Here is a 14856-nt window from a genome sequence, read left to right as displayed (position 1 = left end):
ACATTTAAAAAAAAAAAAAAAAAGGCAATCTACTGAATGGGAGAAAATAGTTGCAAATGATGCAACCAATAAGGACTTAATCTCCAAAATACCAAAAAACTCATTCAACTCAGCAAAAACAAAAAAACCAACCCAATCAAAAAATGGGCAAAAGACCTAAATTGACTTTTCTCCAAGGAAGATGTATAGATGGCCAGTGGGCACATGAAAAAATGCTGAGTATCACTAACTGCAAATCAAAACTACAATGACGTACCACCTGACACTGGTGAGGACGGCCACGGGGGAATGGAGAGGGAGAGGGATAGACTGGGAGTTTGGGGTTAGTAGATGCAAACTATTATATTTAGAAAGGATAAACAATAAAGTCCTACTGTATAGCATAGGAAACTATACCCAATCTCCTGGGATAGACCATGATGGAAAAGAACAAAAGAATGTGTGTGTGTATATAACTAAGTCGCTTTGCTGTACAGCAGAAATTGGCACAATTCTGTAAATCAACTACACTTTAATTTTAAAGGGGGGGGGGGGTCTAGACATGGTCTGTATTCAGTGGGCCAGTGATTCTCAACCTGTGGTCTGAGGTCCTTCATTCTGCAAGATCCCCTTAATGTCTGCATAGACCAATCTCACCCTACTTAGCATTAATAGCTATAGTAGGAAATACTTAATTTTTAGTACAAACAACTTCCTTCAAGGATTAAGAAAACTCAAATATTAAACTCACTGATGTTTATAAGCATCCCTGACAGTATTACACAGTGTGATCAAAAAAAGGGGGGGGGGGCAGGGTTATAGGTCCACAGACTCCCTGGGTGACCTTTTTCCTGGTGGTAACTTATTTCTACAGTGCCTAGGGAGAGGATTGGGGTCCCCTAATGCCTGGGAAGGCATCAGGATAGTGCTGCTGGCCACAACCCTCTAGTTCTATGTTCTTGCTTCTAGACAAACCTGAGGGTTCTAAAGGGAAAGGTGACCCTGAAGCCAGAGCCACCAAAATCACCCACCTCAGTACATTCCCAGACAAAGTCAGTCTGGATGCTCTGACTTCCTAGGAATTGCCACCCTCAGAAAAATCCCTCCAAGTATCTAAATACCTTGGGAGTTCCTGTTGTGGCTGAGTGGAAATGAATCCGACTAGCCGCCATGAAGACGCAGGTTCAATCCCTGGCATCGTTCAGTGGGTTAAAAATCAGGCATTGCCATGGGCTGCAGTGTAGTTCACAGATGCAGCTCGGATCTGGTGTTGCCGTGGCTGTGACGTAGGTCGGCAGCTACAGTCCCGATATGACCCCTAGCCTGGGAACCTCCATATGCCATGGGTGCAGCCTTAAAAAGACAAAATAAATAAATAAATATATGTCTTGGTGAAGCAAGAATCAGCTACGAACTCATACCTTTCCAAAATTACATCCTTTAAAAAAGTGTCTTGTGAAATCTAAATACTTTTTTTTTACAAGCTTATGGGAAAAATTTCTAATTTTTGTCCAATTTTATTATAACATTAGTTACAAAATCTAAAACGTTAATATATCAGAAATACTTTTTAAATGTGGAAACAAGGGCCATCAGGATGTTGGCCAGCAACATGCACGAGAGTACATTCCTCTGCTACAAATTTCAATGTGGATATTTTTCAAAGAGGGGGTGTACTGGAGCCCTGCCTCATCATGGACACTCAGGGGCTTTGATTTCATTTTAAGATGCAATTTTACATGATTATGAAAAATATAAAGCAATTTCACAGGTTAGGCTCAGATCTAGAAAGCTGCAATGTTTAGATTCAGTACGAAACATAAAAATGACCAATTCAATTATCTAAGCAAACAATACCAATTATGCAGACTAGAGATAAATGTGAAGTCTGCACTAACTTGATGCTTTAGTGTAATAGCTAATGGTGTACTCTGATGTTTTCAAAACTGATTTTAAAAACACTGATTCTTTTGCATAAGACTGTGGTGTGCTAACCTAAGACAAATATATAAACCTTTAAAATACCAGTTAATAACAATCACCTGCATATGCTGACTCTTGCAGGTTCTCTTTCAAAATGCAACAAACACAGCTTTCTGGGCAGGGAGCTACAAAATCAAAATAAGGTGTGTCCTTTAACAAGACACAGCATTATCCCAGACTGTTGAACTTGTTAAAAGACTTTTTAACATTCTCATTTGAGGACAAAGAGAAATAAACTTTGAAACAGTATATTTGGGAGTTCCTGCCATGGCTTGGCAGAAACGAAACTGACTAGTATTCAAGAGGTTGCTGGTTCAGTCCCTGGGCTTGCTCAGTGGGTTAAGCAATGCCGTGAGCTGTGGTGTAGGTCGAAGATGCAGTTCAGATCTGGCATTGCTGTGGCTCTGGTGCAGGACAGCGACTACAGCTCCCATTCAACCCCTAGCCTGGGAACCTCCATATGCGGCAGGTGCGGCCCTAAAAAAGACAAAAAAAAACAAAAAAAAACCCACCAATTTACTTTCCTACATTAAAAGAAAAATCAATGTGTTAATATCTTTCTGGGGATTACAATAAACCTACAACCTGGTTGGCTCCACACAGGATTACAACTTTGAGATTCCTTCAGATTAAAACTTTAGCTAGAAAGTTCTCTCAAATATAACCACACATTTCCTGTTTTTAAAAGTTGACATTTACTTTTTCAGAGTATGAAATACATGTGTAATGACAGTAAGATTCTATTAGCAGCCTGGGGAAAGCTCCCCCCTATACACATACATATGCATTAATTCCTCAATTTTATACATGAGCCTATTAGATAGGTAAAGATATAAAAGATTTGTTTTATTTGCACTGCCCTGATAATTTTCCCCCAATTTTCATAAGGTATAATTTACACACGCTAGAATTCACCAACTTTAGGGGAGTTTTCTCACTGATTTGTAAGAGCTCTTTCTAGAATAAGAAAAGTAATCATCTATATCATAAATTATTTCCCCAGTGTTTCCATTACAATTTTGTGTTTAACATACGTGCATCATACCCACAAAATGAAATCAAATCTATCATCTTTTCCTTATGATTGCTGTTTAATAGATAGACCAAGATCTTGTGAATATTCAACTTTCAGGGGTGGGGTTTAATTCTTCATATACAAATACTGAATTCACCTGGAATTTGTTATAACATATGACATAGGTAGGGAATTTATCATTTCTTATTCCTGGAATATTTAATTATTCTAATATCATTTATTCAGTAATTCTTTCTCTCATGACTTCTGATAATAGAGGAATTTAAAATTATTAGGGCCCATTGTTTTTTCTACATCACTTGATAGGTAAAGAACCATGCTAATAATATTTTTTAAAACTTGAAAAAAAAAAATCACACTAAGATACCTGGGTGCCCTTGAACATCAGACCATACACTATAGAGCCACAGTAAAGCGGACAGTAATACATGTATTCAACAAGTATACAGCACCACTTTGCCAAGCACTGTGCCAGGTGCTGAAATATAATCAAAATGAGACCATAGAGGCTGGTAATGAATTTCCAGGAGAGATTCACCCCTGCCCTTTATGTCCTGGGCCTTGCCACAGTTCATCTCTGTTCATTCACTTAGAGAGAAAGTAACCACCACTGGTTTATAAGAAATAGTTCCAGCTAGGATCCTCTTTTAGAGATGCTTCCATAGCAAGCATATATCTCACCCTACCCAAAAGTATCCATAAGCCCTGCTAAAAACCTGGACGCCAGGTAGCAAACAAAGGGCCGTATCATATTCTTAAAGTTTTCAATTATGACTTCATGATTCTTCCTCTTCTTTTGTTGCTATCAGTGTGCCAGCCTCTAGGGAGTGAGTCCCTGTGTGACCTACCTATCAGCTAAAGACTACAAAAATAATTTATTGAACTTACTAGAGTTTTATGTAAAATTAACTAAATAAGGATCTGAGTGAGACCCTGGATGATAACTACAAAATACAAGAGCTTTGTACAGGGGCTTAGGGCAGTCCATTTCAGCATCCCAGGATACTTTATTTGCTTGCTTCCTGGCGCTCTACTGTGCTTGAAACAAGTCAAGAACTAATGTAAAAAAAATTAATAATCAATAGCAAGATCTCTCACGGATAAGAGACACTGTTAGCTAAGGATTCTGAAGTTCATTTATCCTACATAAAGTAACACAAAAACTGCAGAAAGCCTCCTAACCACATGAAAAGCTGCTCCCTTTATTCCCCTGACAGCAGCTAGAAGGGCCAAAGGTTAGAAAGTCAGGGAACACAAATTCTCTACCTAGTCTTGCCTCTACTGATCAGTGAATTCATTTTAATACTGACACTAGATGGTAAATCCAAGAAGTTTTTATCAATCTGTTTACTGACAACTTGATAATACAACTGTCCTTAGGACAGATAGCACTGTATCCCACCCACAAACTGATGATTGATGGGAAAAAAAAATCAGGACTAAACTAAAACCATGGGGACTCTTCTGCTTCCAGGGGAAATACAATGGGTTGTGGCAGACTGAGGGTCCTGTTGCAGCAACTAGAAACAAATAATTTGCAGAAATCATGTTTTTAAAAGCCTTGGAAGTAACAGGAATAGATTAACTAAAGTTCCAGACTGGAAAGAGCCCTTTTTAGAGCTGAGGCAGAAATCCAAACAAGAATTATGTGACCTCCAGGGTGTCAACAGATCACAAATGGGAGTTCCCATCACAGCTCAGCAGAAATGAACCTGACTAGGAACCATGACGACGCAGGTTCAATCCCTGGCCTCGCTCAGTGGGTTAAGGATCTGGCGTTGCCCTGAGCTGTGGTGTAGGTCGCAAACGTGGCTCAGATCTAGCATGGCTATGGCTGTGGCATTGCTGTGGCTGTGGTGTAGGCCAGGAGCTATAGCTCCGATTTGACCCCAGCCCAGGAACCTCCATATACCATGGGTGTGGCCCTAAAAAGACAAAAGACAAAAAAAAAAAAAAAAAAAAAAAAAAGATCACAAATGTTGCTGAAAAAGGTCCAATCCAGTCAACTTGGGAGTTCCCATCAGGGCTCAGCAGAAATGAATTTGACTAGTATTCATGAGGACGAAAGTTGGATCCCTGCCCTCGCTCAGTGGGTTAAGGATCCAGGGTTGCTGTGAGCTGTGGTGTAGGTCACAGACACGGCTCGGATCTAGCGTTGCTGTGGCTGTGGTGTAGGCCTGCAGCTATAGCTCTGATTGGACCCCTAACCTAGGAACCTCCAAGTGCCCTGGGTATGGCCCTAAAAAGACAAAAAAAAAAAAAAAAAAAAAAAATTCAATCAACTTCTATTACACTATAACTAAAAGAAGATCTTAGGTATAACATCTTTTTAAAAATCTGAAAAAAAAAGGCAAAGTTAGGAAAATACAGCTACTCTGATGCAAGAATATAAGCTTATAATGAACTGACAATATTTCATATATCAATCAACCTGTATTCATATACATTAGTCTCTTAACAATTTGGTAAAACAGTGTCAGTCCTCTAGAGACTAATTACTACTGAGTATAAAACTGAGAATCGCACCCTGGAACACAGGGATCACACCATCTGGGGGCTTCCCTGCCATCTACTGGAGTTCCCAATTCATGTTAAGTCTGTTTTAAACTATAACAAGGACCTCCAAATGTCAGTGAAAAGTTAATATATACAAACTCTGCTACTAACATAAAATTGTTTCGAAAAAAATCCTATCAAACAAATCAAATACCGACAAATTAAGTCTATTTTGACTTTAAAAAATAAAAAGAACACTGTACCCACAATAACATGATGTTCCTTTGGGAAGCAGGCCTGTCTATAACCTTACCTCCAATTTTCCACTACAATGTTCCCAAGTCATAGCTAGGAAATTTCAAATACAGTATATGAGTTAGATACACAGAAAAAATGAGGTCAGTATTGCACACTTATATTTTATACCCCAAAAGCTTATTTCAAAAGTGCCTGTGCTCATCTTTTCTGTCAAAAAGTAGTGGGTCCCCATAAATGTGGAAGATCAGATCTAAAAAAGGGCTGCTTCATGATGGTCCACAAACTTTGGAAAAGGTACCTCTGCAGCACTCCAACATGAGGAACAACAGCTTTCATCTGACTCATGATGTGTTTAGGACTCATTAAATATACATATAAAAGGCAGGAAAAAGGAATTATGATGTGACCAGAGAGATCAGGAAGAGCCATGGAGGGCAATCACAAACTTTGTAAAGTTTACAAGAATGTAAATTTTCTCTCATTTAGCTAATATCTGTAACATTTATTCATTTAAACAAACATTAAGAGTTTTTCATGTTTACCAAGAGATGAGGATGGGACATAGATAAACTACAAACACACACACAGTTCCCTCTCTCAAGGATCTCACTATTGAGCAAGGGGAGCAAGTGAGCCACATGGAGTGATTAGGCTTGGCAGCACCCCATCCAATTCCAAAGGAAAAAGGCAATCAGGGCATGTGTTCCCTGCATCTTATCATCCTCTCTTTTTAGCCTTTTTTTTTTTTTTAATCCACAAACTAATGTGCCTACTCTATGCCTGGCTGCATCACAGGCACTAGAATTTAGGTGTGTCTATAAGGAGGGTCTCACTCCATACAGTCTATTTTTCCTATGCACCAGACATTGCCACAAATGCTGAAGGCCCACCATTTTTTCCCAAAAGGCTCCAGGGTTTAAAATAATTCTGAATTAAAATTTTAAAATATTAAATTAGGCACTTACACTATACTAGATATAATTTTAAACACATCACCATCTGGATAACAAGTCAATAAAAATTAACTAAGACACATCAATGTTTTCCAAAGACAAAGTAGGTTATACAGAAAATGAGTTATACAGAATGATGGGACTAAGAAAAGAAAAACAGTGAAGGGCACGAACAGGAATCACAGCTATAAGCAAGCACCGGTTCTACAGTGGTCTATGCGGATGACCTTGGCCTTGCCCTGCCCTGTGCCATGTCTGCTCTCCACCTTCCTCTACCAAAGTCAACATTAACACACCAGAGACACCAGGGCTGACAGACACCACAGCCCTTGAAGGAAGTAAACCACACTGTGTGTCAAGGTAACGGTGAAAGCATTCCCCAAGCAGCCATCCTGGCAGTCACAACTCCAGGACAAGTTGGGCAGAGTTTCCATCCTGCCAGGCCCACCTCAGGGAGTACACAGCAGAGTGATGAAGCCCAGCACCCTGACCTAAGCAGACACACATATTCTTCAGCAGTTCTTAAAACACACCACAGTCACTCCAAGGACCAATCAGAGCTCTGAGTCTGTCCAGCCAATGTGCATTCTGACCAGAAGGATTCCAAATTTGTTACAAGTTTGTTCCGCTGATTTTTTTTGTTTTGAAAACTAGTCTTTTCTTACAGGTTTATGTTTCTTCCCACAAATACAAAGCTTAAACAGCACCCAAGCAGATATGACGTTTTCAACTCGCCGAAGGGTTCCAAGGCTACAACCTGAAGTGAATATAAGTGGTTTCAGTTTCAAGAGTATTTCTGCATTAAAATAGTTACTTTTTTTGGGAGGTTTGAAAAACTCTTCTAAAATTCCAAGAAACTAACCAGTTATCAAATAAATACCAGGACTTTCATTTAGTTGTTTCTAAATCTAACAAACACACACACACAGAAAAATCCCCTCTTTAGAAGTCAATCTATTCCCTAAGCACAAACTAACATTCTGAAAGTTAAACACAACTAAAAACACTATTGAGAAAGCAGATGCACACAGGTCCTGGGCCAGCTCCCCCCATCCATACTCCCCCACCCCACCACCTCCATGCCCAGGAGCCAACATTTTAGAAATTCCCTCAGGCCAAACTTCCAAAGGAGGTGGGAACACCTCAGGAGGGAAAATGAGGCCAGGAAAGCTGAAAACTCTCTGGGCTGGCAGCGCTGCTGCCCCACAGAAACACTAGACATTTCTCCTCCAAAGGAGGATGCTGAGACAGTTACAGCCACTGCTGAAGGTCAACTGTGACGGGCATTATGCTCAGTACTTCGCAGGTATTCATTCATCTAATCCCTACGACAGTACTAAAGGCAGGAACTATTACCACCCCCACTGCAGAGAGAGAAGAGTCAAGTGCAGAGGGAGAACGCACAGGGGTGAGGAGAAGGTGAGGGCTTGGGCCACGGGCTGGGAAACATAAAAGGGCCCTGAGGCAGAACTGGAGCTAAAGGTGACAACAGACAGTGTGGCTGGGGCTCAACAGCAACTGGGAAAACAGTGTCATTATTCTTTTGCATAATTGTTTTAGCTATTCTAGGTCCTTGGCCTTCCCATACAAATTTTGGGATATTGTCTATGTCTTCAAACTCTATAGGGCTTTTGAAAGGAAATGCATTAAATCAACTGGGCAAGAACTGACATCTGTGCTATACTGCCTTCCAATTTATGAATATGATTTGCCTCTCCATTCATTTAAGTCTTCTTCGAATTCCTTTCATTAGCATTTTGCAATTTTTAGCATAAATTAGTTTGTTATGTGTTTTGTTAGATGTATACATTTTGGGGGCATGAAGGTAAATACTACTGGGTTTTTAATTTCAGTCTCCACGTTTGCTAGTATATAGAAATGCAATTAATTTTTAATGTGTTGATCTTGTATCCTATTATTTTGCCGAATCATTTATTGGTCCCAAGAATTTTCCTGTAGCTATATACTTCGAGGTTTTCAACGTAGGCAATCATGTCAGCTACAGACTGAGATAGTTTGATTTCTTCCTTTCCAATCTGTATGCCTTTTGAGCATTATGCTAAATAAGATTGCTAGGCATTGCACATCCTTGTCTAGTTTCTGAACTTACGGGGAAAGCACTCAGTCTTTCATCGTTAAGTATGATGCCACCTGTAGGTTTTTGTAGATGCTCTTTATGCAGCTGAGGATGTTGCCCTCTATTCGTAGTTTACTAAGAACCAGCAAAGAGTTATATTTTAATGTAGGGAAAAATACAGATTTATGGAAAGAACTCTTTTTTGGCATATCCATTTGCATGAGGACACTCCTCATAAGTCCATAAATGAATAATCTTCATTAAATGCTGGACTACAAATCGCAGAGTGTATACAGATTTTCTGTTTCTATCCCCAAAAGCTTACACACTGTCTCTAAATCCAAGCCTTGGAGATGTATTAATATGGACCCATGTTTTAAGTAATTTAGCTTTCAATGATATCTCCTGATATTAATTCAGCAAACAGTAAACTAATGCAGAGACTGAAGAGTTTATGTTTGAAATGGTTTGTCTATAAACTAGAAAGAATCTAATATAGGGGTTTTTCAGTTGCAGAGCTATAACTTCCGGGGAAGCCTCTGAATCTCAAGTGACATAACAAAGTTTCTGATAACAAATTTAATTCATTTTAACTTGGAAGATAATCTTTAAAAATTTAGTGAAGTAGAAAAGAAGTCATAAACAACGTCAGGGTTTTATAACAACTGAAAAGTTCTGTCCATGATCTAAGAAATAGTTTTCCCACCTTAGAATTCCTATAAAGAAGAAATCCTTAAAGCATATTTTAGTTTTTTTTTTTTAAAGCAGAGGAAGGTCTTTTCCAATGCTGCTTTGGAAAAGAAAACTTCAGGTACTCAGAAGTTCACTTGGAGCCTCACTAGATGAGCCACCCCACAGGCCAGCAGTTCCAGCAGAGCCAAGTCACGGATGCGCCCCACTCCAGCACACACAGGTTCATCTGCTGCCTGACCTTCCATCACCTAAAGTGATAAAACTACCAGCAATGAGTTTTCTACCACATACACTGCTACACTGCAATCTCTACCACAGGAATTCCTAAGATTGCAATGAGAGATTTCAGGATTTTTCACACATATCATTTATTCCCTTTCCTTTCTAACTCACTGAAGTCAATTTAATACACATTCTTGAAAGCCAACAAAGGTGACTGAACCAATAGCTCACTGAGCAAGAGCTAGCTCTCCTTCTCCCCCAAATTCCTAGGTGTAACAGCAAAGGCGGATGGCCCGCGGGATCAGACTGAAAGGAAACCAGCTGGTAGGAACTTCTGTGGTGCTCCTTTCTAGAAGATATAGACTGGAATCAGGAAGGAATTGCACCAAGACAACCATTAGAGGGATGAGTAAATCCCTCCCACCTTGTAACACACCAAGCACGAACAAGCAGATATTTGTTCCAGGTGGGAAGAGTAACCGTGGGCACCAGTGGCAGAGACGTACCAACAGTCTATCAAACAGTAATGCCAGATACCAAGCTACACTCTGCTTCTCTCCCACAGCCACTTGAGGTTACAGAGGCATTGTATTCATAACTATTAGGGAAGCTCAAAAAAGAGATAAACACACAACTAATAATCCCTGAACACATAGGAAAAATGACTAGCATCAGAGAGGAATCAAGTATATCAAAAAGAAAAACTAATACCCAAGAAAAACCACTTAATGGAGCATTACCAGAAGTGTTGAACTGTGCTTTACAGGATAAATGAAATGTATAGACCAACAATGAAAAGAAAATTAATCTCACATCACTTTGTCCCAACAATTTCAGAAATAAAAGATGACAGCAAAATATCTCCAAAGTTGAGAAGAAAATGATTCTGAATATGTACTTCTATACCCAGCCAAATCATCATTCAACTATGATAACATTTTCAGACAAAGACTTGGGGAATTTTTCACAACTCTTCTCTAAAGAATTACAAACAACAAGGGATCAATCCCAGGAGAAGATATAATAATTATAAATATATATGGACCAAAAACAGGAACACCTCGATATATAAGCCAACTGCTAACAGACATAAAAGAACAAAATGAGAATAACACAATAATAATGGGGGATTTTAACACCCCACTTTCAGCAATGGACAAATCATCCAGACAGAAAATCAATAAACACAGGCCTTAAAGGACACACTAGACCAGACAGGCTTAATTGATATTTATAGGACATTTCATCCGAAAGCAGCAGAATACACTTTCTTCTCAATCTAGTGCACATAGAACATTCTCCAGTACAGATCACATCTTGGGCCACAAATCAAGCCTCAGTAAATTTAAGAAAACTAGGAGTTCCCATTGTGGCACAGCAGTAATGATCCTGACTAGTATCCATGAGCATGTGGGTTTGATCCCTGGCCCAGCTCAGGTTAGGGTTAGGGATCAGGCATTGCCATGAGCTGTGGTGCAGGTTGCAGACCTGGCTGAGATCTGGCATTGCTATGGCTGTGGCATGGGCTGACAGCTGCAGCTCCAGCTCCAATTTGATGCCTAGCCCAGGAACTTCCATATGCCACAGGTGCGGCCCTAAAAAGAAGAAGAAAAAAATTAAGAAAACTGAAATCATAAAATCATATCAAGCATTTTTTCCAACCATAATGTTATGAGACTAGAAATCAACCACAGGAAAAACAATGCAAAAAAACCCCCCAGAAATACATGGAGGCTAAACAATGTGCTTCTCAACAACCAATGGATCTTTGAAGAAATCAAAGAGGAAATCAAAAAAAGCCTAGAGACAAATGACAGTGAAGATACACTGGTCCAAAACCTATGGGATTTAGCAAAAGCAATTCTCAGAGGGAATTTTATAGCAATACAATCTCACCTTGAGAAATAAGAAAAAGTGCAAATAACCTAAACTTACAACTAAAGCAACTAGAGAAAGAAGAACAAACAATACCCAAAGTTAGTAGAAAGAAATCATGAAGATCAGAGCAGAAATAAATGAAATAGAGATGAAGAAAACAACAGAAAAGATCAATGAAACTAAAAGCTAGTTCTCTTAAAAGGTAAACAAAATTGATAAACTTTTAGCCAGACTCAAGACAAAAAAAAGGAAGAGGGCTCCAATCAATAAAACTGGAAATGAAAAAGGAGAAATTACAACTGACACCAACAAGACACAAACAATCACAAGACAATACTATAAGCAATTATATGCCAGTAAAATTGACAACCTAGAAGAAATAGACAAATTCTTAGAATAGTACAACCATCCAAGGCTGAAAAGGAAGAAATAGAAAATATGAATAAACCCATCACAAGTTCTGAAATCGAAACCGTGATTTAAAAACTTCCAAAAAACACAAGTTCGGGACCAGATGGCCTAACAGGCAAATTCTATCAAACATTTAGAGAAGAGTTAACACCTATCCTTCTGAAAGTCTTCCAAAGTTGCAGAGGAAGAACACTTCCAAGCTCATTCTATGAGGACAACATCACCATAATACCAAAAAACAGACAATGACACCACAAAAAAAGAAAATTACAGATTAGTATCATTAATGAACATAGGCGCAAAAATCCTCTACAAAATTATCAGCAAACCTAATCCAACAATAAATTTTAAAAATCATACACCATAAGTGGGATTTATCCCAGGGATGCAAGGATTTTTCAATAACCACAAAACAATCAATGTGATATATACCACATTAACAAACTGAAGAACAAAAACCATATGATCATTTCAAGAGATGCAGAAAAAGTTTTTCACAAGATTCAACACCCATTTTTGATAAAAACCTCTCCAATATGGGCATACAGGGAAGCTTTCTCAACATATTAAAGGGCATAACACATACGACCAACCCACAGCTAACACCATTCTCAATGGTGAAAAGCTGAAAGCATTTTCACTATGATTAGGAACAAGACAAGGATGTCCACTCTCATCACTGTCATTCAACATAGTTTTGCAAGTCCTACTATGACAATCAGAGAGGAAGAAGAAATAAAAGGAATCCAAATTGAAAAAGAGGAAGTAAAACTATCACTGTTTGCAAATGACATGATATATACATAGAAAACCCTAAGGACACAATGGGAGAATTACTGGAGTTCATCAATGAATTCAGTTAAAAAAAAAAAACTGCATTGCCAGATACAAAGTTAATACACGGAAATCTTTTGCATTCCCATACACTAACAATGAAAGATGAAAAAGAAGAATTAAGGAAACAATCCCATTTACCATCACTTCAAAGATAATAAAATAGTTGGGAATAAACCTACCTAAAAAGGCAAAAAACCTGTATTCTGAAAACTCTAAGACACTGATGAAGGAGACAAGATGACACAAACTGATGGAAAGAAACACCATGAACTTGGATTGGAAGAAATCAACATTGTCAAAATGACTATACTACCCAAAGCAATCTACAGATTCAGTGCAATCTCTATCTCTACTAATGGTATTTTTCACAGAACTAGAACAAAAAAATAAACTTGTATACAAACATGAAAAGCCAAAGCAATCTTGAGAAAGAAAAGCAGAGCCGACATGATAGAGGATAATGTGAAAAAAGTGAATATCTATATATGTGTATGACTGGGTCACTTTGCTGTACAGCAGAAATTGACAGAACACTGTACATCAACTAACATGGACAATAAAAAAAGGAAAAGAAAAACAGAGCTGGAGAAATCAGCTCCCTAATTTCAGGCTATACTACAAAGCTACAGCCATCAAAACAGTATGGTATTATCAGTGGAATAGGATAGAAAGCCCAGAAATAAACCCGTGCATCTATGATCAATCTTTGACAAAGGAGACAAGAATATACAATGAAGAAAAAGACAGCCGCTTCAATAAGCGATACCGGGAAAACTGGATAGCTACACATAAAAGAATGAAATTAGAACACTATCTTACACCACAGGAAAAAAAAAAAAGGCCCAAAACAGATAAAGACCTAAATGTGAGGACAGATACTATAAAACTCTTAGGGGAAAACACAGGCAGAATACTCTTTGACATAAACCACAGGAATATCTTTTCAGATCCACCAACTAAAGTAATGAAAATAAAAACAAAAACAAACAAACGGGACCTAATTAAAAGCTTCTACACATCAAAGAAAATCACTTAAAAAATGAAAAGACAACCCACAGAATGGAGGGATATCTTTAAAAATGAAGTGACCAATAAGGAATTCATCCCCAAAACACACAAACATCTTACACAGCCTTATCAAAAAAACAAACAACTCAATCAAAAAAAGGTCAGATCCAAATAGACGTTTCTCCAAAGAAAACATACAGATGGTCAAAACACACTTGAAAAGATGTTCAATATCATTAATTATTAGAGAAATGCAAATCAAAACTACAATGAGGTGTCACCTCACATCAGAATGACCATCATCAAAAAGTCTACAAACAATAAATGCTGAAGAGGGTGTGGAAAAAAGGGAACCCTCCAACACTGCTGGTGGGAATATAAATTGGTTCAACTACACTGGAGAACAATATAGAGGTTCCTCAAAAAACTAAATAAAGAACTACTAGGGGAGTTCCTGTCATGGTTCAGTGGTTAACGAACCCCATCAGTAACCATGAGGTTGTGGGTTCGATTCTTGGCCTTGCTCAGTGGGTTAAAGATCTGGTGTTGCCGTGAGCTGTGGTGTAGGTCACAGACATGGCTCAGATACTACACTGCTGTGACTGTGGTGTAGGTCGGGGGCTACAGCTCTGATTAGACCCCTAGCCTGGGAACCTCCATATGCCACAGGTGAGGCCTTAAAAAGAAAAAAAGAAAAAAAAAAAAAGGAAGAACAACTAGGAGTTCCCATTGTGGTTCAGCAGTTAATGAACCCAACTAGTGTCCACGAAGACGTGGGTATGATCCCTGGCCCCGCTCAGTGGTTTAAGGATCTGGTGATACAATGAGCTATGGTGTAGGTCACAAACACAGCTTGGATCCCATGTTGTTGTGGCTGTGGTGTAGACCAGCAGCTATAGCTCTGATTCAAACCCTAGCCTGAGAACTTTCACATGCTGGGGGTGTGGCCCTAAAAAGCAAAAAAAGAAAAACACAAATTACTCATGACAAGTGAGTAGGATTGCAAAAATATGTTGGGGTGAAGG

The 14856-nt window shown here is 38.7% G+C and overlaps 1 protein-coding gene across 6 annotated transcripts in view; it reads right to left on the bottom strand.

Moving 5' to 3' along the window:
• SNRK (SNF related kinase) overlaps positions 1-14856 on the bottom strand; it is a 55299-nt gene that overhangs the window by 22533 nt on the left and 17910 nt on the right. The window lies entirely within an intron of this gene.

The sequence above is a fragment of the Sus scrofa genome, chromosome 13 (genome assembly GCF_054392235.1).
Source record: "Sus scrofa isolate SSC_HxYL_T2T_F1_AM1 chromosome 13, Sscrofa_HxYL_maternal_Yorkshire_Landrace_v2.0, whole genome shotgun sequence".
In the NCBI taxonomy this organism is placed as follows: Eukaryota; Metazoa; Chordata; class Mammalia; order Artiodactyla; family Suidae; genus Sus; species Sus scrofa.
This window is presented reverse-complemented; position numbering and strand designations above follow the sequence as displayed.